Raw genomic sequence first — 18,556 nt, forward strand, 5'->3', positions numbered from 1 at the left:
GGTTTTCCCGACTTCTTTACCTCTCCGAGTGACGTATGTCACGGAGAGGTATTACACTGGACGTGTGTGTGTGTCTGTGTGTGTGTGTGTCTGTCACCGCGTTCGCAGTTGGGAAATCGGAGCAAACGTATTGTTAGTTTCCGGACTGCGTTCGCAGTTCACATAAATTCGGAAAACTGTCGCTACTTGATGGCCTCTAACACCACCATGCACTAGTCTTCCGTCTATACCACATAGACACCAATCTGCAACATTGGCTTCTAAAATCACCATCAACTGGTCTTTCATCTATACCACATAGACACCAATCTGCAACACTGGCTTTTACTCTATCATCGCTGTTATGGTTAAGATTTACGCGGCGATCAGCTAGGGTTACGAGAAACGTCTAGCCTCCCTAAGGTGGGATCACCACCAAAGGTTTTCGCAAATGCGCATTTTCTTATTATTTACTGGGAGACGATTGCTATATATACCCTAGATTTCCAAAACTTTGGCAAAGGCAGTACGCTAGCGGGGAAACCAAAATAATAGTTTAAGTTCAAACGATATTACGAATAAAGTTTCTTAAAACGATGTAAGTATAACTAAAGCAAATATCTGACGAAGATAATAATTAATATCAAATAAATTTAAGAAATTGTTTAAGAAAAACCTCTATCAATCAAAAATTTCTAGTCAAATTTTATATAGGACGAGTAATGAAGATTGCGTACGAAGTCGAAACACTATACACATTTCATAGTCAATATAGAGAGAGTAAAAAAGACGTTACTCCATTGTCTTACAAACCACGGAAACTCTTTTGCAAAGCTAATATCGGACAAGTAATGATAACGTTAGTTAATAAAAAACTGAGTAATAAGGATACAGCTTCCACTCCATGTTTCATATTTTATAATCCTTCCTTGTCTTAGTATTCGAGATAATCCTGTTTTTCAACACAGAATTAATACGAAAAGAGTAAAGTAGAAGTCTATGTATTTGTCTGTGTGTGTCCGTCCATTGTTACACTAGTGCGTCGCGTTAGCAGTTAGCCTTGTGTTGATGTGTTAAGAAATCATACAGAACTTTAATAGTCCCTTTTTCCATAATATAAAGTGAATATGTGGAAGTATTTTTCGTAATTATGATGCGTTTAGTACTTTTGTAGCTTTAAAGCTCTGTTTCATTTTGATATTCCAAAGATTTTTTTTAATATTGTTATTTGAAATGGCTGTTTATATATTACTTAAGCTTTACTACATCTGTATATAGAATAATCCTTGATTTAGTGATTTCATGAAGAAAACTAAGACCTAGACTCCAGCGGGTATATCAAGTATTATCCGCAATAGGCTTAGTGAAACAAAGAGTAAATAATAGAGGCCTGAGGTGAAGCAAACTTTGGGCTTTCATTTTCGTGTCTGAAATGAAGAGACATCAACAGTTCAGAGTGAGCCGAAAGATAAAACACTCTTAAATAATCAGGTTAAGATTTTATATTAGAAGAAAAGATCATGGTGGCAATTAGAATAGTAAAAGGGCTAATGGTAAACGGGTAGTAGCAACAGACTTTCTATTCTCTTTATGGTGCGCATTGACTATTTGTGCGTCTAGCTACAATTAAGCTTTGGTGTTATTTAACTTTAACATTCATGTTGGCAAACTAAGAATATTGTTGAGGTGAGACGAGACGATAGTGTTTACACTGCAAACCAGTTGTGAATGTAGCTATCAGAATAAACGGTAAACAGCTATTGACTGATTTCCATGTGTCCGAGATTTATTCTTATTGGATGTAAAATGTCGTCGGCTTTACTGTATATTCGCTATGCTTGGAATACTGCTTCAATATTTCATAAATTTTACTTCAAAAAAGAGAAATAATTCCATATCTAGGTAAATAAGTTTGTAATTTTATTTAAAATGCGAAGCACGGGCTTGTGGCGTAATGGATAACACGTCTGCCTTCGAAGCAGAAAATTCCAGGTTCGAGTCCTGGCAAGCTCGGTATTACCATTTAAAGATGATCATTAGAGTATAACGGAAGGGAAATTTATAATATTTCAATGCTTCAATATCATTTTTGATCAACCTCTAACGGGCTTGTGGCGCAACGGATAACGCGTCTGCCTACGGAGCAGAAGATTCCAGGTTCGAGTCCTGGCAAGCTCTTTGTTTATTTTCGTAAAAGATCTTTTATGCGTCATAAAGAATGCATAAATACAATGTTTGGAAATTTTATTTATAATACGAAGCAAGGGATTGTGGCTTAATGGATAACGCGTCTGCCTTCGAAGCAGAAGATTAAAGGTTCGAGTCCTGGCAAGCTCGGTATTACCATTTAAAGATGATTATTAGAGTATAACGGAAGGGAAATTTATAAAAATTAATGCTTCAATATCATTTTTGTCAACCTCTAACGGGCTTGTGGCGCAAAGGATAACGCGTCTGCCTACGGAGCATAAGATTCCAGGTTCGAGTCCTGGCAAGCTCGGTATTAACATATAAAGATGATTTTTAGAGTATAACGGAAGGGAAATTTATAATATTTCAATGCTTCAATATCATTTTGATCAACCTCTAACGGGCTTTTGGCGCAATGGATAACGCGTCTGCCTACTGAGCAGAAAATTCCAGGTTCGAGTCCTGGCAAGCTCGGTATTACCATTTAAAGATGATTATTGGAGTAAAAAGGAAGGGAAATTTATAATATTTCAATGCTTCAATAGCATTTTGATCAACCTATAACGGGCTTGTGGCGCAATGGATAACGCGTCTGCCTACGGAGCAGAAGATTCCAGGTTCGAGTCCTGGCAAGCACGTTGTTTATTTTCGTTAAAGATCTTTATGCGTCATAAAGAATGCATAAATACAATGTATGGAAATTTTATTTGTAATACGAAGGTAGGCCCTGTGGCGTAATGGATAACGCGTCTGCCTACGGAGCAGAAGATTCCAGGTTCGAGTCCTGGCAAGCTCGGTATTACCATTTAAAGCTGATTATTAGAGTATAACGGAAGGGAAATTTATAATATTTTAATGCTTCAATATCATTTTGATCAACCTCTAACGGGCTTGTGGCGCAATGGATAACGCGTCTGCCTACGGAGCATAAGAGTCCAGGTTCGAGTCCTGGCAAGCTCTTTTAATATTTTCGTAAAAGATCTTTTATGCGTCATAAAGAATGCATAAATACAATGTTTAAAAATTTTATTTATAATACGAAGCAAGGGCTTGTGGCGTAATGGATAACGCGCCTGCCTTCGAAGCAGAAGATTTCAGGTTCGAGTCCTGGCAAGCTCGGTATTACCATTTAAAGATGATTATTAGAGTATAACGGAAGGGAAATTTATGATATTTCAATGCTTCAATATCATTTTGATCAAACTCTAACGGGCTTGTGGCGCAATGGATAACGCGTCTGCCTACGGAGCAGAAGATTCCAGGTTCGAGTCCTGGCAAGCTCTTTTTTATTTTCGTAAAAGATCTTTTATGCGTCATAAAGAATGCACAAATACAATCTTTGGAAATTTATTTATAATACAAAGCAAGGGTTTGTGGCGTAATGGGTAACGCGTCTGCCTTCGAAGCAGAAGATTCCAGGTTCGAGTCGTGGCAAGCTCGGTATTACCATTTAAAGCTGATTATTAGAGTAAAACGGAAGGGAAATTTATAATATTTCAATGCTTCGATATCATTTTGATCAACCTTTGACGGGCTTGTGGCGCAATGGATAACGCGTCTGCCTACGGAACATAAGAGTCCAGGTTCGAGTCCTGGATAGCTCGGTATTAACATTTAAAGATGATTATTAGAGTATAACGGAAGGGAAATTTATAATATTGCAATGCTTCAATAGCATTTTGATCAACCTCTAACGGGCTTGTTGCGCAATGGATAACGCGTCTGCCTACGGAGCAAAAGAGTCCAGGTTCGAGTCCTGGCAAGCTCGGTATTAACATTTAAAGATGATTATTAGAGTATAACGGAAGGGAAATTTATAATATTGCAATGCTTCAATAGCATTTTGATCAAACTCTAACGGGCTTTTGGCGCAATGGATAGTGCGTCTGCCTACGGAGCAGAAGATTCCAGGTTCGAGTCCTGGCAAGCTCGGTATTACCATTTAAAGCTGATCATTAGAGTATAACGGAAGGGAAATTTATAATATTTTAATGCTTCAATATCATTTTGATCAACCTCTAACGGGCTTGTGGCGCAATGGATAACGCGTCTGCCTACGGAGCAGAAGAGTCCAGGTTCGAGTCCTGGCAAGCTCGGTATTAACATTTAAAGATGATTATTAGAGTATAACAGAAGGGAAATTTATAATATTGCAATGCTTCAATGGCATTTTGATCAGCTTCTAACGGGCTTGTGGCGCAATGGATAACGCGTCTGCCTACGGAGCAGAAGATTCCAGGTTCGAGTCCTGGCAAGCTCGGTATTAACATTTAAAGATGATTATTAGAGTATAACGGAAGGGAAATTTATAATATTGCAATGCTTCAATATCATTTTGATCAACCTCTAACGGGCTTTTGGCGCAATGGATAACGCGTCTTCCTACAGAGCAGAAGATTCCAGGTTCGAGTCCTGGCAAGCTCTTTTAATATTTTCGTAAAAGATCTTTTATGCGTCATAAAGAATGCATAAATACAATGTTTGGAAATTTTATTTATAATACGAAGCAAGGGCTTGTGGCGTAATGGATAACGCGCCTAACTTTGAAGCAGAAGATTCCAGGTTCGAGTCCTGGCAAGCTCGGTATTACCATTTAAAGATGATTATTAGAGTATAACGGAAGGGAAATTTATAATATTTCAATGCTTCAATATCATTTTGATCAAACTCTAACCGGCTTGCGGCGCAATGGATAACGCGTCTGCCTACGGAGCAGAAGATTCCAGGTTCGAGTCCTGGCAAGCTCTTTTTTATTTTCGTAAAAGATCTTTTATTCGTCATAAAGAATGCATAAATACAATCCTTAGAAATTTATTTATAATACAAAGCAAGGGCTTGTGGCGTAATGGATAACGCGTCTGCCTTCGAAGCAGAAGATTCCAGGTTCGAGTCGTGGCAAGCTCGGTATTACCATTTAAAGCTGATTATTAGAGTATAACGGAAGGGACATTTATAATATTTCAATGCTTCAATAGCATTTTGATCAACCTATAACGGGCTTGTGGCGCGATGGATAACGCGTCTGCCTACGGAGCAGAAGATTCCAGGTTCGAGTCCTGAATAGCTCGGTATTACCATTTAAAGATGATTATTAGAGTATAACGGAAGGGAAAATTATAATATTGCAATGCTTCAATAGCATTTTGATCAACCTCTAACGGGCTTGTGGCGCAATGGATAACGCGTCTGCCTACGGAGCAGAAGATTCCAGGTTCGAGTCCTGGCAAGCTCGGTATTAACATTTAAAGATGATTATTAGAGTATAACGGAAGGGAAATTTATAATATTGCAATGCTTCAATAGCATTTTGATCAACCTCTAACGGGCTTGTGGCGCAATGGATAACGCGTCTGCCTACGGAGCATAAGAGTCCAGGTTCGAGTCCTGGCAAGCTCTTTATTTTCGTAAAAGATCTTTTATTCGTCATAAAGATTGCATAAATACAATCTTTAGAAATTTATTTATAATACAAAGCAAGGGCTTGTGGCGTAATGGATAACGCGTCTGCCTTCGAAGCAGAAGATTCCAGGTTCGAGTCGTGGCAAGCTCGGTATTACCATTTAAAGCTGATCATTAGAGTATAACGGAAGGGAAATTTATAATATTGCAATGCTTCAATAGCATTTTGATCAAACTCTAACGGGCTTTTGGCGCAATGGATAGTGCGTCTGCCTACGGAGCAGAAGATTCCAGGTTCGAGTCCTGGCAAGCTCGGTATTACCATTTAAAGCTGATCATTAGAGCATAACGGAAGGGAAATTTATAATATTTTAATGCTTCAATATAATTTTGATCAACCTCTAACGGGCTTGTGGCGCAATGGATAACGCGTCTGCCTACGGAGCAGAAGAGTCCAGGTTCGAGTCCTGGCAAGCTCGGTATTAACATTTAAAGATGATTATTAGAGTATAACAGAAGGGAAATTTATAATATTGCAATGCTTCAATGGCATTTTGATCAGCTTCTAACGGGCTTGTGGCGCAATGGATAACGCGTCTGCCTACGGAGCAGAAGATTCTAGGTTCGAGTCCTGGCAAGCTCGGTATTAACATTTAAAGATGATTATTAGAGTATAACGGAAGGGAAATTTATAATATTGCAATGCTTCAATATCATTTTGATCAACCTCTAACGGGCTTGTGGCGCAATGGATAACGCGTCTTCCTACAGAGCAGAAGATTCCAGGTTCGAGTCCTGGCAAGCTCTTTTAATATTTTCGTAAAAGATCTTTTATGCGTCATAAAGAATGCATAAATACAATGTTTGGAAATTTTATTTATAATACGAAGCAAGGGCTTGTGGCGTAATGGATAACGCGCCTAACTTCGAAGCAGAAGATTCCAGGTTCGAGTCCTGGCAAGCTCGGTATTACCATTTAAAGATGATTATTAGAGTATAACGGAAGGGAAATTTATAATATTTCAATGCTTCAATATCATTTTGATCAAACTCTAACCGGCTTGCGGCGCAATGGATAACGCGTCTGCCTACGGAGCAGAAGATTCCAGGTTCGAGTCCTGGCAAGCTCTTTTTTATTTTCGTAAAAGATCTTTTATTCGTCATAAAGAATGCATAAATACAATCTTTAGAAATTTATTTATAATACAAAGCAAGGGCTTGTGGCGTAATGGATAACGCGTCTGCCTTCGAAGCAGAAGATTCCAGGTTCGAGTCGTGGCAAGCTCGGTATTACCATTTAAAGCTGATTATTAGAGTATAACGGAAGGGACATTTATAATATTTCAATGCTTCAATAGCATTTTGATCAACCTATAACGGGCTTGTGGCGCGATGGATAACGCGTCTGCCTACGGAGCAGAAGATTCCAGGTTCGAGTCCTGAATAGCTCGGTATTACCATTTAAAGATGATTATTAGAGTATAACGGAAGGGAAAATTATAATATTGCAATGCTTCAATAGCATTTTGATCAACCTCTAACGGGCTTGTGGCGCAATGGATAACGCGTCTGCCTACGGAGCAGAAGATTCCAGGTTCGAGTCCTGGCAAGCTCGGTATTAACATTTAAAGATGATTATTAGAGTATAACGGAAGGGAAATTTATAATATTGCAATGCTTCAATAGCATTTTGATCAACCTCTAACGGGCTTGTGGCGCAATGGGTAACGCGTCTGCCTACGGAGCAGAAGATTCCAGGTTCGAGTCCTGGATAGCTCGGTATTACCATTTAAAGCTGATTATTAGAGTATAACGGAAGGGAAATTTATAATATTTTAATGCTTCAATATCATTTTGATCAACCTCTAACGGGCTTGTGGCGCAATGGATAACGCGTCTGCCTACGGAGCATAAGAGTCCAGGTTCGAGTCCTGGCAAGCTCTTTTAATATTTTCGTAAAAGATCTTTTATGCGTCATAAAGAATGCATAAATACAATGTTTAAAAATTTTATTTATAATACGAAGCAAGGGCTTGTGGCGTAATGGATAACGCGCCTGCCTTCAAAGCAGAAGATTTCAGGTTCGAGTCCTATCAAGCTCGGTATTACCATTTAAAGATGATTATTAGAGTATAACGGAAGGGAAATTTATAATATTGCAATGCTTCAATAGCATTTTGATCAACCTCTAACGGGCTTGTGGCGCAATGGGTAACGCGTCTGCCTACGGAGCAGAAGATTCCAGGTTCGAGTCCTGGCAAGCTCGGTATTACCATTTAAAGCTGATTATTAGAGTATAACGGAAGGGAAATTTATAATATTTTAATGCTTCAATATCATTTTGATCAACCTCTAACGGGCTTGTGGCGCAATGGATAACGCGTCTGCCTACGGAGCATAAGAGTCCAGGTTCGAGTCCTGGCAAGCGCGGTATTAACATTTAAAGATGATTATTAGAGTATAACGGAAGGGAAATTTATAATATTTCAATGCTTCAATATCATTTTGATCAAACTCTAACGGGCTTGTGGCGCAATGGATAACGCGTCTGCCTACGGAGCATAAGATTCCAGGTTCGAGTCCTGGCAAGCTCGGTATTAACATTTAAAGATGATTATTAGAGTATAACGGAAGGGAAATTTATAATATTGCAATGCTTCAATGGCATTTTGATCAACTTCTAACGGGCTTGTGGCGCAATGGATAACGCGTCTGCCTTCGAAGCAGAAGATTCCAGGTTCGAGTCGTGGCTAGCTCGGTATTACCATTTAAAGCTGATTATTAGAGTATAATGGAAGGGAAATTTATAATATTTCAATGCTTCAATAGCATTTTGATCAACCTATAACGGGCTTGTGGCGCAATGGATAACGCGTCTGCCCACGGAGCAGAAGATTCCAGGTTCGAGACCTGGCAAGCTCGGTATTAACATTTAAAGATGATTATTAGAGTATAACGGAAGGGAAATTTATAATATTGCAATGCTTCAATGGCATTTTGATCAACTTCTAACGGGCTTGTGGCGCAATGGATAACGCGTCTGCCTACGGAGCAGAAGATTCCAGGTTCGAGTCCTGGCAAGCTCGGTATTAACATTTAAAGATGATTATTAGAGTATAACGGAAGGGAAATTTATAATATTGCAATGCTTCAATATCATTTTGATCAACCTCTAACGGGCTTGTGGCGCAATGGATAACGCGTCTGCCTACGGAGCAGAAGATTCCAGGTTCGAGTCCTGGCAAGCTCTTTTTTATTTTCGTAAAAGATCTTTTATGCGTCATAAAGAATGCATAAATACAATCTTTGGAAATTTATTTATAATACAAAGCAAGGGCTTGTGGCGTAATGGATAACGCGTCTGCCTTCGAAGCAGAAGATTCCAGGTTCGAGTCGTGGCTAGCTCGGTATTACCATTTAAAGCTGATTATTAGAGTATAATGGAAGGGAAATTTATAATATTTCAATGCTTCAATAGCATTTTGATCAACCTATAACGGGCTTGTGGCGCAATGGATAACGCGTCTGCCCACGGAGCAGAAGATTCCAGGTTCGAGTCCTGGCAAGCTCGGTATTAACATTTAAAGATGATTATTAGAGTATAACGGAAGGGAAATTTATAATATTTCAATGCTTCAATATCATTTTGATCAAACTCTAACGGGCTTGCGGCGCAATGGATAACGCGTCTGCCTACGGAGCAGAAGATTCCAGGTTCGAGTCCTGGCAAGCTCTTTTTTATTTTCGTAAAAGATCTTTTATTCGTCATAAAGAATGCATAAATACAATCTTTGGAAATTTATTTATAACACAAAGCAAGGGCTTGTGGCGTAATGGATAACGCGTCTGCCTTCGAAGCAGAAGATTCCAGGTTCGAGTCGTGGCTAGCTCGGTATTACCATTTAAAGCTGATTATTAGAGTATAATGGAAGGGAAATTTATAATATTTCAATGCTTCAATAGCATTTTGATCAACCTATAACGGGCTTGTGGCGCAATGGATAGCGCGTCTGCCCACGGAGCAGAAGATTCCAGGTTCGAGACCTGGCAAGCTCGGTATTAACATTTAAAGATGATTATTAGAGTATAACGGAAGGGAAATTTATAATATTGCAATGCTTCAATGGCATTTTGATCAACTTCTAACGGGCTTGTGGCGCAATGGATAACGCGTCTGCCTACGGAGCAGAAGATTCCAGGTTCGAGTCCTGGCAAGCTCGGTATTAACATTTAAAGATGATTATTAGAGTATAACGGAAGGGAAATTTATAATATTGCAATGCTTCAATATCATTTTGATCAACCTCTAACGGGCTTGTGGCGCAATGGATAACGCGTCTGCCTACGGAGCAGAAGATTCCAGGTTCGAGTCCTGGCAAGCTCTTTTTTATTTTCGTAAAAGATCTTTTATGCGTCATAAAGAATGCATAAATACAATCTTTGGAAATTTATTTATAATACAAGGCAAGGGCTTGTGGCGTAATGGATAACGCGTCTGCCTTCGAAGCAGAAGATTCCAGGTTCGAGTCGTGGCTAGCTCGGTATTACCATTTAAAGCTGATTATTAGAGTATAATGGAAGGGAAATTTATAATATTTCAATGCTTCAATAGCATTTTGATCAACCTATAACGGGCTTGTGGCGCAATGGATAACGCGTCTGCCCACGGAGCAGAAGATTCCAGGTTCGAGTCCTGGCAAGCTCGGTATTAACATTTAAAGATGATTATTAGAGTATAACGGAAGGGAAATTTATAATATTGCAATGCTTCAATAGCATTTTGATCAACCTCTAACGGGCTTGTGGCGCAATGGGTAGCGCGTCTGCCTACGGAGCAGAAGATTCCAGGTTCGAGTCCTGGCAAGCTCGGTATTACCATTTAAAGCTGATTATTAGAGTATAACGGAAGGGAAATTTATAATATTTTAATGCTTCAATATCATTTTGATCAACCTCTAACGGGCTTGTGGCGCAATGGATAACGCGTCTGCCCACGGAGCAGAAGATTCCAGGTTCGAGACCTGGCAAGCTCTTTTTTATTTTCGTAAAAGATCTTTTATGCGTCATAAAGAATGCATAAATACAATCTTTGGAAATTTATTTATAATACAAAGCAAGGGCTTGTGGCGTAATGGATAACGCGTCTGCCTTCGAAGCAGAAGATTCCAGGTTCGAGTCGTGGGTAGCTCGGTATTACCATTTAAAGCTGATTATTAGAGTATAATGGAAGGGAAATTTATAATATTTCAATGCTTCAATAGCATTTTGATCAACCTATAACGGGCTTGTGGCGCAATGGATAACGCGTCTGCCCACGGAGCAGAAGATTCCAGGTTCGAGACCTGGCAAGCTCGGTATTAACATTTAAAGATGATTATTAGAGTATAACGGAAGGGAAATTTATAATATTGCAATGCTTCAATGGCATTTTGATCAACTTCTAACGGGCTTGTGGCGCAATGGATAACGCGTCTGCCTACGGAGCAGAAGATTCCAGGTTCGAGTCCTGGCAAGCTCGGTATTAACATTTAAAGATGATTATTAGAGTATAACGGAAGGGAAATTTATAATATTGCAATGCTTCAATATCATTTTGATCAACCTCTAACGGGCTTGTGGCGCAATGGATAACGCGTCTGCCTACGGAGCAGAAGATTCCAGGTTCGAGTCCTGGCAAGCTCTTTTTTATTTTCGTAAAAGATCTTTTATGCGTCATAAAGAATGCATAAATACAATCTTTGGAAATTTATTTATAATACAAGGCAAGGGCTTGTGGCGTAATGGATAACGCGTCTGCCTTCGAAGCAGAAGATTCCAGGTTCGAGTCGTGGCTAGCTCGGTATTACCATTTAAAGCTGATTATTAGAGTATAATGGAAGGGAAATTTATAATATTTCAATGCTTCAATAGCATTTTGATCAACCTATAACGGGCTTGTGGCGCAATGGATAACGCGTCTGCCCACGGAGCAGAAGATTCCAGGTTCGAGTCCTGGCAAGCTCGGTATTAACATTTAAAGATGATTATTAGAGTATAACGGAAGGGAAATTTATAATATTTCAATGCTTCAATATCATTTTGATCAAACTCTAACGGGCTTGCGGCGCAATGGATAACGCGTCTGCCTACGGAGCAGAAGATTCCAGGTTCGAGTCCTGGCAAGCTCTTTTTTATTTTCGTAAAAGATCTTTTATTCGTCATAAAGAATGCATAAATACAATCTTTAGAAATTTATTTATAATACAAAGCAAGGGCTTGTGGCGTAATGGATAACGCGTCTGCCTTCGAAGCAGAAGATTCCAGGTTCGAGTCGTGGCAAGCTCGGTATTACCATTTAAAGCTGATTATTAGAGTATAACGGAAGGGACATTTATAATATTTCAATGCTTCAATAGCATTTTGATCAACCTATAACGGGCTTGTGGCGCGATGGATAACGCGTCTGCATACGGAGCAGAAGATTCCAGGTTCGAGTCCTGAATAGCTCGGTATTACCATTTAAAGATGATTATTAGAGTATAACGGAAGGGAAAATTATAATATTGCAATGCTTCAATAGCATTTTGATCAACCTCTAACGGGCTTGTGGCGCAATGGGTAACGCGTCTGCCTACGGAGCAGAAGATTCCAGGTTCGAGTCCTGGCAAGCTCGGTATTAACATTTAAAGATGATTACTAGAGTATAACGGAAGGGAAATTTATAATATTTCAATGCTTCAATAGCATTTTGATCAACCTATAACGGGCTTGTGGCGCAATGGATAACGCGTCTGCCCACGGAGCAGAAGATTCCAGGTTCGAGTCCTGGCAAGCTCGGTATTAACATTTAAAGATGATTATTAGAGTATAACGGAAGGGAAATTTATAATATTTCAATGCTTCAATATCATTTTGATCAAACTCTAACGGGCTTGCGGCGCAATGGATAACGCGTCTGCCTACGGAGCAGAAGATTCCAGGTTCGAGTCCTGGCAAGCTCTTTTTTATTTTCGTAAAAGATCTTTTATTCGTCATAAAGAATGCATAAATACAATCTTTAGAAATTTATTTATAATACAAAGCAAGGGCTTGTGGCGTAATGGATAACGCGTCTGCCTTCGAAGCAGAAGATTCCAGGTTCGAGTCGTGGCAAGCTCGGTATTACCATTTAAAGCTGATTATTAGAGTATAACGGAAGGGACATTTATAATATTTCAATGCTTCAATAGCATTTTGATCAACCTATAACGGGGTTGTGGCGCGATGGATAACGCGTCTGCATACGGAGCAGAAGATTCCAGGTTCGAGTCCTGAATAGCTCGGTATTACCATTTAAAGATGATTATTAGAGTATAACGGAAGGGAAAATTATAATATTGCAATGCTTCAATAGCATTTTGATCAACCTCTAACGGGCTTGTGGCGCAATGGATAACGCGTCTGCCTACGGAGCAGAAGATTCCAGGTTCGAGTCCTGGCAAGCTCGGTATTAACATTTAAAGATGATTACTAGAGTATAACGGAAGGGAAATTTATAATATTGCAATGCTTCAATAGCATTTTGATCAACCTCTAACGGGCTTGTGGCGCAATGGGTAGCGCGTCTGCCTACGGAGCAGAAGATTCCAGGTTCGAGTCCTGGCAAGCTCGGTATTACCATTTAAAGCTGATTATTAGAGTATAACGGAAGGGAAATTTATAATATTTTAATGCTTCAATATCATTTTGATCAACCTCTAACGGGCTTGTGGCGCAATGGATAACGCGTCTGCCTACGGAGCATAAGAGTCCAGGTTCGAGTCCTGGCAAGCGCGGTATTAACATTTAAAGATGATTATTAGAGTATAACGGAAGGGAAATTTATAATATTTCAATGCTTCAATATCATTTTGATCAAACTCTAACGGGCTTGTGGCGCAATGGATAACGCGTCTGCCTACGGAGCATAAGATTCCAGGTTCGAGTCCTGGCAAGCTCGGTATTAACATTTAAAGATGATAATTAGAGTATAACGGAAGGGAAATTTATAATATTGCAATGCTTCAATGGCATTTTGATCAACTTCTAACGGGCTTGTGGCGCAATGGATAACGCGTCTGCCTACGGAGCAGAAGATTCCAGGTTCGAGTCCTGGCAAGCTCGGTATTAACATTTAAAGATGATTATTAGAGTATAACGGAAGGGAAATTTATAATATTGCAATGCTTCAATATCATTTTGATCAACCTCTAACGGGCTTGTGGCGCAATGGATAACGCGTCTTCCTACAGAGCAGAAGATTCCAGGTTCGAGTCCTGGCAAGCTCTTTTAATATTTTCGTAAAAGATCTTTTATGCGTCATAAAGAATGCATAAATACAATGTTTGGAAATTTTATTTATAATACGAAGCAAGTGCTTGTGGCGTAATGGATAACGCGCCTAACTTCGAAGCAGAAGATTCCAGGTTCGAGTCCTGGCAAGCTCGGTATTACCATTTAAAGATGATTATTAGAGTATAACGGAAGGGAAATTTATAATATTTCAATGCTTCAATATCATTTTGATCAAACTCTAACGGGCTTGCGGCGCAATGGATAACGCGTCTGCCTACGGAGCAGAAGATTCCAGGTTCGAGTCCTGGCAAGCTCTTTTTTATTTTCGAAAAAGATCTTTTATTCGTCATAAAGAATGCATAAATACAATCTTTAGAAATTTATTTATAATACAAAGCAAGGGCTTGTGGCGTAATCGATAACGCGTCTGCCTTCGAAGCAGAAGATTCCAGGTTCGAGTCGTGGCAAGCTCGGTATTACCATTTAAAGCTGATTATTAGAGTATAACGGAAGGGACATTTATAATATTTCAATGCTTCAATAGCATTTTGATCAACCTATAACGGGCTTGTGGCGCGATGGATAACGCGTCTGCCTACGGAGCAGAAGATTCCAGGTTCGAGTCCTGAATAGCTCGGTATTACCATTTAAAGATGATTATTAGAGTATAACGGAAGGGAAATTTATAATATTGCAATGCTTCAATAGCATTTTGATCAACCTCTAACGGGCTTGTGGCGCAATGGATAACGCGTCTGCCTACGGAGCAGAAGATTCCAGGTGCGAGTCCTGGCAAGCTCGGTATTAACATTTAAAGATGATTATTAGAGTATAACGGAAGGGAAATTTATAATATTGCAATGCTTCAATAGCATTTTGATCAACCTCTAACGGGCTTGTGGCGCAATGGGTAACGCGTCTGCCTACGGAGCAGAAGATTCCAGGTTCGAGTCCTGGCAAGCTCGGTATTACCATTTAAAGCTGATTATTAGAGTATAACGGAAGGGAAATTTATAATATTTCAATGCTTCAATATCATTTTGCTCAAACTCTAACGGGCTTGTGGCGCAATGGATAACGCGTCTGCCTACGGAGCATAAGAGTCCAGGTTCGAGTCCTGGCAAGCGCGGTATTAACATTTAAAGATGATTATTAGAGTATAACGGAAGGGAAATTTATAATATTTCAATGCTTCAATATCATTTTGCTCAAACTCTAACGGGCTTGTGGCGCAATGGATAACGCGTCTGCCTACGGAGCAGAAGGTTCCAGGTTCGAGTCCTGGCAAGCTCGGTATTAACATTTAAAGATGATTATTAGAGTATAACGGAAGGGAAATTTATAATATTGCAATGCTTCAATATCATTTTGATCAACCTCTAACGGGCTTGTGGCGCAATGGATAACGCGTCTTCCTACAGAGCAGAAGATTCCAGGTTCGAGTCCTGGCAAGCTCTTTTAATATTTTCGTAAAAGATCTTTTATGCGTCATAAAGAATGCATAAATACAATGTTTGGAAATTTTATTTATAATACGAAGCAAGGGCTTGTGGCGTAATGGATAACGCGCCTGCCTTCGAAGCAGAAGATTCCTGGTTCGAGTCCTGGCAACCTCGGTATTACCATTTAAAGATGATTATTAAAGTATAACGGAAGGGAAATTTATAATATTTCAATGCTTCAATATCATTTTGATCAAACTCTAACGGGCTTGTGGCGCAATGGATAACGCGTCTGCCTACGGAGCAGAAGATTCCAGGTTCGAGTCCTGGCAAGCTCTTTTTTATTTTCGTAAAAGATCTTTTATGCGTCATAAAGAATGCATAAATACAATCTTTGGAAATTTATTTATAATACAAAGCAAGGGCTTGTGGCGTAATGGATAACGCGTCTGCCTTCGAAGCAGAAGATTCCAGGTTCGAGTCGTGGCTGGCTCGGTATTACCATTTAAAGCTGATTATTAGAGTATAACGGAAGGGAAATTTATAATATTTCAATGCTTCAATAGCATTTTGATCAACCTATAACGGGCTTGTGGCGCAATGGATAACGCGTCTGCCCACGGAGCAGAAGATTCCAGGTTCGAGTCCTGGCAAGCTCGGTATTAACATTTAAAGATGATTATTAGAGTATAACGGAAGGGAGATTTATAATATTGCAATGCTTCAATAGCATTTTGATCCACCTCTAACGGGCTTGTGGCGCAATGGATAACGCGTCTGCCCACGGAGCAGAAGATTCCAGGTTCGAGTCCTGGCAAGCTCGGGATTACCATTTAAAGCTGATTATTAGAGTATAACGGAAGGGAAATTTATAATATTTTAATGCTTCAATATCATTTTGATCAACCTCTAACGGGCTTGTGGTGCAATGGATAACGCGTCTGCCTACGGAGCATAAGAGTCCAGGTTCGAGTCCTGGCAAGCGCGGTATTACCATTTAAAGATGATTATTAAAGTATAACGGAAGGGAAATTTATAATATTTCAATGCTTCAATATCATTTTGATCAAACTCTAACGGGCTTGTGGCGCAATGGATAACGCGTCTGCCTACGGAGCAGAAGATTCCAGGTTCGAGTCCTGGCAAGCTCTTTTTTATTTTCGTAAAAGATCTTTTATGCGTCATAAAGAATGCATAAATACAATCTTTGGAAATTTATTTATAATACAAAGCAAGGGCTTGTGGCGTAATGGATAACGCGTCTGCCTTCGAAGCAGAAGATTCCAGGTTCGAGTCGTGGCTAGCTCGGTATTACCATTTAAAGCTGATTATTAGAGTATAACGGAAGGGAAATTTACAATATTTCAATGCTTCAATAGCATTTTGATCAACCTATAACGGGCTTGTGGCGCAATGGATAACGCGTCTGCCCACGGAGCAGAAGATTCCAGGTTCGAGTCCTGGCAAGCTCGGTATTAACATTTAAAGATGATTATTAGAGTATAACGGAAGGGAGATTTATAATATTGCAATGCTTCAATAGCATTTTGATCCACCTCTAACGGGCTTGTGGCGCAATGGATAACGCGTCTGCCCACGGAGCAGAAGATTCCAGGTTCGAGTCCTGGCAAGCTCGGGATTACCATTTAAAGCTGATTATTAGAGTATAACGGAAGGGAAATTTATAATATTTTAATGCTTCAATATCATTTTGATCAACCTCTAACGGGCTTGTGGTGCAATGGATAACGCGTCTGCCTACGGAGCATAAGAGTCCAGGTTCGAGTCCTGGCAAGCGCGGTATTACCATTTAAAGATGATTATTAAAGTATAACGGAAGGGAAATTTATAATATTTCAATGCTTCAATATCATTTTGATCAAACTCTAACGGGCTTGTGGCGCAATGGATAACGCGTCTGCCTACGGAGCAGAAGATTCCAGGTTCGAGTCCTGGCAAGCTCTTTTTTATTTTCGTAAAAGATCTTTTATGCGTCATAAAGAATGCATAAATACAATCTTTGGAAATTTATTTATAATACAAAGCAAGGGCTTGTGGCGTAATGGATAACGCGTCTGCCTTCGAAGCAGAAGATTCCAGGTTCGAGTCGTGGCTAGCTCGGTATTACCATTTAAAGCTGATTATTAGAGTATAACGGAAGGGAAATTTACAATATTTCAATGCTTCAATAGCATTTTGATCAACCTATAACGGGCTTGTGGCGCAATGGATAACGCGTCTGCCCACGGAGCAGAAGATTCCAGGTTCGAGTCCTGGCAAGCTCGGTATTAACATTTAAAGATGATTATTAGAGTATAACGGAAGGGAGATTTATAATATTGCAATGCTTCAATAGCATTTTGATCCACCTCTAACGGGCTTGTGGCGCAATGGATAACGCGTCTGCCCACGGAGCAGAAGATTCCAGGTTCGAGTCCTGGCAAGCTCGGGATTACCATTTAAAGCTGATTATTAGAGTATAACGGAAGGGAAATTTATAATATTTTAATGCTTCAATATCATTTTGATCAACCTCTAACGGGCTTGTGGTGCAATGGATAACGCGTCTGCCTACGGAGCATAAGAGTCCAGGTTCGAGTCCTGGCAAGCGCGGTATTAACATTTAAAGATGATTATTAGAGTATAACGGAAGGGAAATTTATAATATTTCAATGCTTCAATATCATTTTGATCAAACTCTAACGGGCTTGTGGCGCAATGGATAACGCGTCTGCCTACGGAGCAGAAGATTGAAGGTTCGATTCCTGGCAAGCTCTTTTTTGTTTTCGTAAAATATCTTTTATGCGTCATAAAGAATGCATAAATACAATGTTTGGAAATTTTATTTATAATACGAAGCAAGGGCTTGTGGCTTTATGGATAACGCGTCTGCCTTCGAAGCAGAAGCTTCCAGGTTCGAGTCCTGGCAAGCTCGGTATTACCATTTAAAGATGATTATTAAAGTATAACGGAAGGGAAATTTATAATATTTCAATGCTTCAATATCATTTTGATCAAACTCTAACGGGCTTGTGGCGCAATGGATAACGCGTCTGCCTACGGAGCAGAAGATTCCAGGTTCGAGTCCTGGCAAGCTCTTTTTTATTTTCGTAAAAGATCTTTTATGCGTCATAAAGAATGCATAAATACAATCTTTGGAAATTTATTTATAATACAAAGCAAGGGCTTGTGGCGTAATGGATAACGCGTCTGCCTTCGAAGCAGAAGATTCCAGGTTCAAGTCGTGGCTAGCT

At 39.7% G+C, this 18,556-nt stretch overlaps 74 non-coding genes across 74 annotated transcripts; all 74 read left to right on the top strand.

The window, feature by feature from the left end:
* Window positions 1–1,919: 1,919 nt before the first annotated feature.
* Window positions 1,920–1,992, top strand: TRNAR-UCG (transfer RNA arginine (anticodon UCG)). The gene has a single exon. It is a non-coding gene; the product is annotated as a tRNA-Arg (tRNA).
* Window positions 1,993–2,084: 92 nt separating this feature from the next.
* On the top strand, window positions 2,085–2,157 carry TRNAR-ACG (transfer RNA arginine (anticodon ACG)). Its single transcript has one exon. It is a non-coding gene; the product is annotated as a tRNA-Arg (tRNA).
* A 249-nt stretch (window positions 2,158–2,406) lies between these two features.
* On the top strand, window positions 2,407–2,479 carry TRNAR-ACG (transfer RNA arginine (anticodon ACG)). Its single transcript has one exon. It is a non-coding gene; the product is annotated as a tRNA-Arg (tRNA).
* A 255-nt stretch (window positions 2,480–2,734) lies between these two features.
* Window positions 2,735–2,807, top strand: TRNAR-ACG (transfer RNA arginine (anticodon ACG)). The gene has a single exon. It is a non-coding gene; the product is annotated as a tRNA-Arg (tRNA).
* A 249-nt stretch (window positions 2,808–3,056) lies between these two features.
* On the top strand, window positions 3,057–3,129 carry TRNAR-ACG (transfer RNA arginine (anticodon ACG)). Its single transcript has one exon. It is a non-coding gene; the product is annotated as a tRNA-Arg (tRNA).
* Window positions 3,130–3,215: 86 nt separating this feature from the next.
* On the top strand, window positions 3,216–3,288 carry TRNAR-UCG (transfer RNA arginine (anticodon UCG)). Its single transcript has one exon. It is a non-coding gene; the product is annotated as a tRNA-Arg (tRNA).
* A 91-nt stretch (window positions 3,289–3,379) lies between these two features.
* TRNAR-ACG (transfer RNA arginine (anticodon ACG)) lies at window positions 3,380–3,452 on the top strand. The gene has a single exon. It is a non-coding gene; the product is annotated as a tRNA-Arg (tRNA).
* An 84-nt stretch (window positions 3,453–3,536) lies between these two features.
* Window positions 3,537–3,609, top strand: TRNAR-UCG (transfer RNA arginine (anticodon UCG)). The gene has a single exon. It is a non-coding gene; the product is annotated as a tRNA-Arg (tRNA).
* Window positions 3,610–4,192: 583 nt separating this feature from the next.
* Window positions 4,193–4,265, top strand: TRNAR-ACG (transfer RNA arginine (anticodon ACG)). The gene has a single exon. It is a non-coding gene; the product is annotated as a tRNA-Arg (tRNA).
* A 91-nt stretch (window positions 4,266–4,356) lies between these two features.
* On the top strand, window positions 4,357–4,429 carry TRNAR-ACG (transfer RNA arginine (anticodon ACG)). The gene has a single exon. It is a non-coding gene; the product is annotated as a tRNA-Arg (tRNA).
* A 571-nt stretch (window positions 4,430–5,000) lies between these two features.
* On the top strand, window positions 5,001–5,073 carry TRNAR-UCG (transfer RNA arginine (anticodon UCG)). Its single transcript has one exon. It is a non-coding gene; the product is annotated as a tRNA-Arg (tRNA).
* A 255-nt stretch (window positions 5,074–5,328) lies between these two features.
* Window positions 5,329–5,401, top strand: TRNAR-ACG (transfer RNA arginine (anticodon ACG)). Its single transcript has one exon. It is a non-coding gene; the product is annotated as a tRNA-Arg (tRNA).
* A 91-nt stretch (window positions 5,402–5,492) lies between these two features.
* On the top strand, window positions 5,493–5,565 carry TRNAR-ACG (transfer RNA arginine (anticodon ACG)). The gene has a single exon. It is a non-coding gene; the product is annotated as a tRNA-Arg (tRNA).
* An 81-nt stretch (window positions 5,566–5,646) lies between these two features.
* Window positions 5,647–5,719, top strand: TRNAR-UCG (transfer RNA arginine (anticodon UCG)). The gene has a single exon. It is a non-coding gene; the product is annotated as a tRNA-Arg (tRNA).
* Window positions 5,720–5,974: 255 nt separating this feature from the next.
* On the top strand, window positions 5,975–6,047 carry TRNAR-ACG (transfer RNA arginine (anticodon ACG)). Its single transcript has one exon. It is a non-coding gene; the product is annotated as a tRNA-Arg (tRNA).
* A 91-nt stretch (window positions 6,048–6,138) lies between these two features.
* Window positions 6,139–6,211, top strand: TRNAR-ACG (transfer RNA arginine (anticodon ACG)). The gene has a single exon. It is a non-coding gene; the product is annotated as a tRNA-Arg (tRNA).
* A 91-nt stretch (window positions 6,212–6,302) lies between these two features.
* Window positions 6,303–6,375, top strand: TRNAC-ACA (transfer RNA cysteine (anticodon ACA)). The gene has a single exon. It is a non-coding gene; the product is annotated as a tRNA-Cys (tRNA).
* A 407-nt stretch (window positions 6,376–6,782) lies between these two features.
* Window positions 6,783–6,855, top strand: TRNAR-UCG (transfer RNA arginine (anticodon UCG)). Its single transcript has one exon. It is a non-coding gene; the product is annotated as a tRNA-Arg (tRNA).
* Window positions 6,856–7,110: 255 nt separating this feature from the next.
* TRNAR-ACG (transfer RNA arginine (anticodon ACG)) lies at window positions 7,111–7,183 on the top strand. The gene has a single exon. It is a non-coding gene; the product is annotated as a tRNA-Arg (tRNA).
* Window positions 7,184–7,274: 91 nt separating this feature from the next.
* Window positions 7,275–7,347, top strand: TRNAR-ACG (transfer RNA arginine (anticodon ACG)). The gene has a single exon. It is a non-coding gene; the product is annotated as a tRNA-Arg (tRNA).
* A 91-nt stretch (window positions 7,348–7,438) lies between these two features.
* Window positions 7,439–7,511, top strand: TRNAR-ACG (transfer RNA arginine (anticodon ACG)). Its single transcript has one exon. It is a non-coding gene; the product is annotated as a tRNA-Arg (tRNA).
* Window positions 7,512–7,761: 250 nt separating this feature from the next.
* On the top strand, window positions 7,762–7,834 carry TRNAR-ACG (transfer RNA arginine (anticodon ACG)). The gene has a single exon. It is a non-coding gene; the product is annotated as a tRNA-Arg (tRNA).
* A 91-nt stretch (window positions 7,835–7,925) lies between these two features.
* On the top strand, window positions 7,926–7,998 carry TRNAR-ACG (transfer RNA arginine (anticodon ACG)). Its single transcript has one exon. It is a non-coding gene; the product is annotated as a tRNA-Arg (tRNA).
* A 91-nt stretch (window positions 7,999–8,089) lies between these two features.
* On the top strand, window positions 8,090–8,162 carry TRNAR-ACG (transfer RNA arginine (anticodon ACG)). Its single transcript has one exon. It is a non-coding gene; the product is annotated as a tRNA-Arg (tRNA).
* A 91-nt stretch (window positions 8,163–8,253) lies between these two features.
* TRNAR-UCG (transfer RNA arginine (anticodon UCG)) lies at window positions 8,254–8,326 on the top strand. The gene has a single exon. It is a non-coding gene; the product is annotated as a tRNA-Arg (tRNA).
* Window positions 8,327–8,417: 91 nt separating this feature from the next.
* TRNAR-ACG (transfer RNA arginine (anticodon ACG)) lies at window positions 8,418–8,490 on the top strand. The gene has a single exon. It is a non-coding gene; the product is annotated as a tRNA-Arg (tRNA).
* A 91-nt stretch (window positions 8,491–8,581) lies between these two features.
* Window positions 8,582–8,654, top strand: TRNAR-ACG (transfer RNA arginine (anticodon ACG)). The gene has a single exon. It is a non-coding gene; the product is annotated as a tRNA-Arg (tRNA).
* Window positions 8,655–8,745: 91 nt separating this feature from the next.
* On the top strand, window positions 8,746–8,818 carry TRNAR-ACG (transfer RNA arginine (anticodon ACG)). The gene has a single exon. It is a non-coding gene; the product is annotated as a tRNA-Arg (tRNA).
* Window positions 8,819–8,902: 84 nt separating this feature from the next.
* TRNAR-UCG (transfer RNA arginine (anticodon UCG)) lies at window positions 8,903–8,975 on the top strand. Its single transcript has one exon. It is a non-coding gene; the product is annotated as a tRNA-Arg (tRNA).
* A 91-nt stretch (window positions 8,976–9,066) lies between these two features.
* TRNAR-ACG (transfer RNA arginine (anticodon ACG)) lies at window positions 9,067–9,139 on the top strand. The gene has a single exon. It is a non-coding gene; the product is annotated as a tRNA-Arg (tRNA).
* Window positions 9,140–9,230: 91 nt separating this feature from the next.
* TRNAR-ACG (transfer RNA arginine (anticodon ACG)) lies at window positions 9,231–9,303 on the top strand. Its single transcript has one exon. It is a non-coding gene; the product is annotated as a tRNA-Arg (tRNA).
* Window positions 9,304–9,387: 84 nt separating this feature from the next.
* Window positions 9,388–9,460, top strand: TRNAR-UCG (transfer RNA arginine (anticodon UCG)). Its single transcript has one exon. It is a non-coding gene; the product is annotated as a tRNA-Arg (tRNA).
* A 91-nt stretch (window positions 9,461–9,551) lies between these two features.
* Window positions 9,552–9,624, top strand: TRNAR-ACG (transfer RNA arginine (anticodon ACG)). Its single transcript has one exon. It is a non-coding gene; the product is annotated as a tRNA-Arg (tRNA).
* A 91-nt stretch (window positions 9,625–9,715) lies between these two features.
* TRNAR-ACG (transfer RNA arginine (anticodon ACG)) lies at window positions 9,716–9,788 on the top strand. Its single transcript has one exon. It is a non-coding gene; the product is annotated as a tRNA-Arg (tRNA).
* A 91-nt stretch (window positions 9,789–9,879) lies between these two features.
* On the top strand, window positions 9,880–9,952 carry TRNAR-ACG (transfer RNA arginine (anticodon ACG)). The gene has a single exon. It is a non-coding gene; the product is annotated as a tRNA-Arg (tRNA).
* Window positions 9,953–10,036: 84 nt separating this feature from the next.
* Window positions 10,037–10,109, top strand: TRNAR-UCG (transfer RNA arginine (anticodon UCG)). Its single transcript has one exon. It is a non-coding gene; the product is annotated as a tRNA-Arg (tRNA).
* Window positions 10,110–10,200: 91 nt separating this feature from the next.
* On the top strand, window positions 10,201–10,273 carry TRNAR-ACG (transfer RNA arginine (anticodon ACG)). Its single transcript has one exon. It is a non-coding gene; the product is annotated as a tRNA-Arg (tRNA).
* Window positions 10,274–10,364: 91 nt separating this feature from the next.
* On the top strand, window positions 10,365–10,437 carry TRNAR-ACG (transfer RNA arginine (anticodon ACG)). Its single transcript has one exon. It is a non-coding gene; the product is annotated as a tRNA-Arg (tRNA).
* A 91-nt stretch (window positions 10,438–10,528) lies between these two features.
* On the top strand, window positions 10,529–10,601 carry TRNAR-ACG (transfer RNA arginine (anticodon ACG)). Its single transcript has one exon. It is a non-coding gene; the product is annotated as a tRNA-Arg (tRNA).
* A 248-nt stretch (window positions 10,602–10,849) lies between these two features.
* Window positions 10,850–10,922, top strand: TRNAR-ACG (transfer RNA arginine (anticodon ACG)). Its single transcript has one exon. It is a non-coding gene; the product is annotated as a tRNA-Arg (tRNA).
* A 91-nt stretch (window positions 10,923–11,013) lies between these two features.
* On the top strand, window positions 11,014–11,086 carry TRNAR-ACG (transfer RNA arginine (anticodon ACG)). The gene has a single exon. It is a non-coding gene; the product is annotated as a tRNA-Arg (tRNA).
* Window positions 11,087–11,177: 91 nt separating this feature from the next.
* TRNAR-ACG (transfer RNA arginine (anticodon ACG)) lies at window positions 11,178–11,250 on the top strand. Its single transcript has one exon. It is a non-coding gene; the product is annotated as a tRNA-Arg (tRNA).
* Window positions 11,251–11,334: 84 nt separating this feature from the next.
* Window positions 11,335–11,407, top strand: TRNAR-UCG (transfer RNA arginine (anticodon UCG)). The gene has a single exon. It is a non-coding gene; the product is annotated as a tRNA-Arg (tRNA).
* A 91-nt stretch (window positions 11,408–11,498) lies between these two features.
* TRNAR-ACG (transfer RNA arginine (anticodon ACG)) lies at window positions 11,499–11,571 on the top strand. Its single transcript has one exon. It is a non-coding gene; the product is annotated as a tRNA-Arg (tRNA).
* A 91-nt stretch (window positions 11,572–11,662) lies between these two features.
* TRNAR-ACG (transfer RNA arginine (anticodon ACG)) lies at window positions 11,663–11,735 on the top strand. Its single transcript has one exon. It is a non-coding gene; the product is annotated as a tRNA-Arg (tRNA).
* An 84-nt stretch (window positions 11,736–11,819) lies between these two features.
* TRNAR-UCG (transfer RNA arginine (anticodon UCG)) lies at window positions 11,820–11,892 on the top strand. The gene has a single exon. It is a non-coding gene; the product is annotated as a tRNA-Arg (tRNA).
* Window positions 11,893–12,147: 255 nt separating this feature from the next.
* Window positions 12,148–12,220, top strand: TRNAR-ACG (transfer RNA arginine (anticodon ACG)). Its single transcript has one exon. It is a non-coding gene; the product is annotated as a tRNA-Arg (tRNA).
* Window positions 12,221–12,311: 91 nt separating this feature from the next.
* TRNAR-ACG (transfer RNA arginine (anticodon ACG)) lies at window positions 12,312–12,384 on the top strand. The gene has a single exon. It is a non-coding gene; the product is annotated as a tRNA-Arg (tRNA).
* A 91-nt stretch (window positions 12,385–12,475) lies between these two features.
* On the top strand, window positions 12,476–12,548 carry TRNAR-ACG (transfer RNA arginine (anticodon ACG)). Its single transcript has one exon. It is a non-coding gene; the product is annotated as a tRNA-Arg (tRNA).
* Window positions 12,549–12,632: 84 nt separating this feature from the next.
* Window positions 12,633–12,705, top strand: TRNAR-UCG (transfer RNA arginine (anticodon UCG)). The gene has a single exon. It is a non-coding gene; the product is annotated as a tRNA-Arg (tRNA).
* Window positions 12,706–12,960: 255 nt separating this feature from the next.
* On the top strand, window positions 12,961–13,033 carry TRNAR-ACG (transfer RNA arginine (anticodon ACG)). Its single transcript has one exon. It is a non-coding gene; the product is annotated as a tRNA-Arg (tRNA).
* Window positions 13,034–13,124: 91 nt separating this feature from the next.
* Window positions 13,125–13,197, top strand: TRNAR-ACG (transfer RNA arginine (anticodon ACG)). The gene has a single exon. It is a non-coding gene; the product is annotated as a tRNA-Arg (tRNA).
* Window positions 13,198–13,288: 91 nt separating this feature from the next.
* Window positions 13,289–13,361, top strand: TRNAR-ACG (transfer RNA arginine (anticodon ACG)). Its single transcript has one exon. It is a non-coding gene; the product is annotated as a tRNA-Arg (tRNA).
* A 91-nt stretch (window positions 13,362–13,452) lies between these two features.
* On the top strand, window positions 13,453–13,525 carry TRNAR-ACG (transfer RNA arginine (anticodon ACG)). Its single transcript has one exon. It is a non-coding gene; the product is annotated as a tRNA-Arg (tRNA).
* A 91-nt stretch (window positions 13,526–13,616) lies between these two features.
* On the top strand, window positions 13,617–13,689 carry TRNAR-ACG (transfer RNA arginine (anticodon ACG)). The gene has a single exon. It is a non-coding gene; the product is annotated as a tRNA-Arg (tRNA).
* Window positions 13,690–13,780: 91 nt separating this feature from the next.
* TRNAC-ACA (transfer RNA cysteine (anticodon ACA)) lies at window positions 13,781–13,853 on the top strand. Its single transcript has one exon. It is a non-coding gene; the product is annotated as a tRNA-Cys (tRNA).
* Window positions 13,854–14,103: 250 nt separating this feature from the next.
* TRNAR-ACG (transfer RNA arginine (anticodon ACG)) lies at window positions 14,104–14,176 on the top strand. Its single transcript has one exon. It is a non-coding gene; the product is annotated as a tRNA-Arg (tRNA).
* A 412-nt stretch (window positions 14,177–14,588) lies between these two features.
* Window positions 14,589–14,661, top strand: TRNAR-ACG (transfer RNA arginine (anticodon ACG)). The gene has a single exon. It is a non-coding gene; the product is annotated as a tRNA-Arg (tRNA).
* Window positions 14,662–14,752: 91 nt separating this feature from the next.
* Window positions 14,753–14,825, top strand: TRNAR-ACG (transfer RNA arginine (anticodon ACG)). The gene has a single exon. It is a non-coding gene; the product is annotated as a tRNA-Arg (tRNA).
* Window positions 14,826–14,916: 91 nt separating this feature from the next.
* On the top strand, window positions 14,917–14,989 carry TRNAR-ACG (transfer RNA arginine (anticodon ACG)). The gene has a single exon. It is a non-coding gene; the product is annotated as a tRNA-Arg (tRNA).
* Window positions 14,990–15,080: 91 nt separating this feature from the next.
* Window positions 15,081–15,153, top strand: TRNAR-ACG (transfer RNA arginine (anticodon ACG)). Its single transcript has one exon. It is a non-coding gene; the product is annotated as a tRNA-Arg (tRNA).
* Window positions 15,154–15,244: 91 nt separating this feature from the next.
* On the top strand, window positions 15,245–15,317 carry TRNAC-ACA (transfer RNA cysteine (anticodon ACA)). Its single transcript has one exon. It is a non-coding gene; the product is annotated as a tRNA-Cys (tRNA).
* A 250-nt stretch (window positions 15,318–15,567) lies between these two features.
* On the top strand, window positions 15,568–15,640 carry TRNAR-ACG (transfer RNA arginine (anticodon ACG)). The gene has a single exon. It is a non-coding gene; the product is annotated as a tRNA-Arg (tRNA).
* A 248-nt stretch (window positions 15,641–15,888) lies between these two features.
* On the top strand, window positions 15,889–15,961 carry TRNAR-ACG (transfer RNA arginine (anticodon ACG)). The gene has a single exon. It is a non-coding gene; the product is annotated as a tRNA-Arg (tRNA).
* Window positions 15,962–16,052: 91 nt separating this feature from the next.
* TRNAR-ACG (transfer RNA arginine (anticodon ACG)) lies at window positions 16,053–16,125 on the top strand. Its single transcript has one exon. It is a non-coding gene; the product is annotated as a tRNA-Arg (tRNA).
* Window positions 16,126–16,380: 255 nt separating this feature from the next.
* TRNAR-ACG (transfer RNA arginine (anticodon ACG)) lies at window positions 16,381–16,453 on the top strand. The gene has a single exon. It is a non-coding gene; the product is annotated as a tRNA-Arg (tRNA).
* An 84-nt stretch (window positions 16,454–16,537) lies between these two features.
* Window positions 16,538–16,610, top strand: TRNAR-UCG (transfer RNA arginine (anticodon UCG)). Its single transcript has one exon. It is a non-coding gene; the product is annotated as a tRNA-Arg (tRNA).
* Window positions 16,611–16,701: 91 nt separating this feature from the next.
* TRNAR-ACG (transfer RNA arginine (anticodon ACG)) lies at window positions 16,702–16,774 on the top strand. The gene has a single exon. It is a non-coding gene; the product is annotated as a tRNA-Arg (tRNA).
* A 91-nt stretch (window positions 16,775–16,865) lies between these two features.
* TRNAR-ACG (transfer RNA arginine (anticodon ACG)) lies at window positions 16,866–16,938 on the top strand. The gene has a single exon. It is a non-coding gene; the product is annotated as a tRNA-Arg (tRNA).
* A 255-nt stretch (window positions 16,939–17,193) lies between these two features.
* TRNAR-ACG (transfer RNA arginine (anticodon ACG)) lies at window positions 17,194–17,266 on the top strand. The gene has a single exon. It is a non-coding gene; the product is annotated as a tRNA-Arg (tRNA).
* Window positions 17,267–17,350: 84 nt separating this feature from the next.
* On the top strand, window positions 17,351–17,423 carry TRNAR-UCG (transfer RNA arginine (anticodon UCG)). The gene has a single exon. It is a non-coding gene; the product is annotated as a tRNA-Arg (tRNA).
* Window positions 17,424–17,514: 91 nt separating this feature from the next.
* Window positions 17,515–17,587, top strand: TRNAR-ACG (transfer RNA arginine (anticodon ACG)). The gene has a single exon. It is a non-coding gene; the product is annotated as a tRNA-Arg (tRNA).
* A 91-nt stretch (window positions 17,588–17,678) lies between these two features.
* Window positions 17,679–17,751, top strand: TRNAR-ACG (transfer RNA arginine (anticodon ACG)). The gene has a single exon. It is a non-coding gene; the product is annotated as a tRNA-Arg (tRNA).
* Window positions 17,752–18,328: 577 nt separating this feature from the next.
* Window positions 18,329–18,401, top strand: TRNAR-ACG (transfer RNA arginine (anticodon ACG)). Its single transcript has one exon. It is a non-coding gene; the product is annotated as a tRNA-Arg (tRNA).
* The last annotated feature ends 155 nt before the right edge of the window (window positions 18,402–18,556 follow it).

The sequence above is a fragment of the Phalangium opilio genome, unplaced genomic scaffold (genome assembly GCF_054372755.1).
Source record: "Phalangium opilio isolate 3A_F unplaced genomic scaffold, DU_Popi_V2 ptg000088l_1, whole genome shotgun sequence".
NCBI classification, from domain to species: Eukaryota; Metazoa; Arthropoda; class Arachnida; order Opiliones; family Phalangiidae; genus Phalangium; species Phalangium opilio.